Source organism: Brassica oleracea, chromosome C1, assembly GCF_000695525.1.
Source record: "Brassica oleracea var. oleracea cultivar TO1000 chromosome C1, BOL, whole genome shotgun sequence".
Classification (NCBI taxonomy): domain Eukaryota; kingdom Viridiplantae; phylum Streptophyta; class Magnoliopsida; order Brassicales; family Brassicaceae; genus Brassica; species Brassica oleracea.
Window position 1 is genome coordinate 27,658,024 of NC_027748.1, and position 1,446 is coordinate 27,659,469.

Genomic DNA, 1,446 nt, shown 5'->3' on the forward strand with positions numbered 1-1,446 from the left:
CTTGTCTTGTGGGAAGGCTGTTAAAGGGTGAGGTCGTGGGTTCGAACCTCACCAACAACCTAATTATGGGCGGGTTGTTCCATAATGGAGGGGTTGGGGTCGGTGCGCTGCAGCGCTGTCAGCCTGGGTCCCACGGGGCGGGTTGTTACAGATATATTCTTCAACGTCTCTTAACGATAAGGACCATTCTATTTGCAGAGCGGTTATCGGGTGTACTGCATGTGCTCTTCTGATAGTTGAGGCAGAGGCTTCAGACAAACCGATGTATTTTATTTTACCTTCTTCCACTAGCTTCTTCAGTTCTCCCATCTTTAAAAGTACATATAAATCATAAGTTCAACAAATAAAAGAGCAAAAAAATATATATATATATAAAGAAGTGCAACCAAAATCAGCACAAGAAACAGAATATTAGTTTCCTCATGTACACGGTACAATCATCACAAGCATGTCTCAGACTCCAAGTTTTGCCCTTAATACTTATTACGCATCACATTCTATGAGATTTATCAGTAACTTAAGACACAAGTTTGGAATAAAACTGAAACCAAGAAGTAATTACCGTGACTTCGATGGGGACAGTGTTATCAATCCGATGCTGGTAATAAAGATCAATGCAGGTAACACCACCAAGACGCCTTAAACTTGCCTCACAAGCAGACCTCACATAGTTTGGATCTCCCCTAAAACCTAACTTTCGATCTTCAGAAGTAACGAGCCCAAACTTTGTCGCTAATTCCACTTTCTCCCTCAACCCATCTTTCAAAGCCTATCAAGGGAAAAAAAATACAAACAGCTCTGATGATTGGCATGAAGCTTAAACCCTAAACTCTAAATCAAATCACTAGTTTATTTACCTTTCCGAGGAGCAGCTCCTTTGTCTCGGGGCCATAGAAGTCGGAGGTGTCTAAGAATGTGATACCAGAGTTAATGGCGTGACGAAGAAGAGCGACGGCCTTTGTCTCAGGTGTTGGAGCACCGTAGAAAGCAGAGAGACCCATGACACCAAGTCCCTGAGCTGAAACAAAGGCCTTGGCTCCCCAGCTTCATCCTAGGAACTTTGTAAGCTTCTTCCGCCATTGATGAATGAACCTTTCGAGGACTAAGCAAAATGATTCAATGAATATGTGTTTTAACACAAAAAAGGGTTTTTTTTTAGCATAAGGAGAAGCCAATGGAATTTTATAGAAGTGGATAGGCGCCAGACCGTAGGTTCGAAGTTAAAAAGCAAAGAGGACAAAACAAAAGTGTAGGCTCTCTAAGACTTTTCAGTTTTGTACATCTGAATGTATAAAGAAAAAGCAAAACTGTAGCCTTTCAAGACTTTTCAAGAATGTTTGTGTCAGAGCACCATTAACCAACTGGCGTGCTTAATTTTTTTTTTTTGATTTTTTTTCTGATTAAAAAAAAAAATTAAAAACTAACCAATCGCGGATCATTACGTAT

General features: G+C 40.5%; 1 pseudogene; it reads right to left on the reverse strand.

Annotated features, from left to right (window-relative positions):
- LOC106327252 overlaps positions 1-1,131 on the reverse strand; it is a 2,200-nt pseudogene extending 1,069 nt beyond the window's left edge.
- Positions 1,132-1,446: the final 315 nt, after the last annotated feature.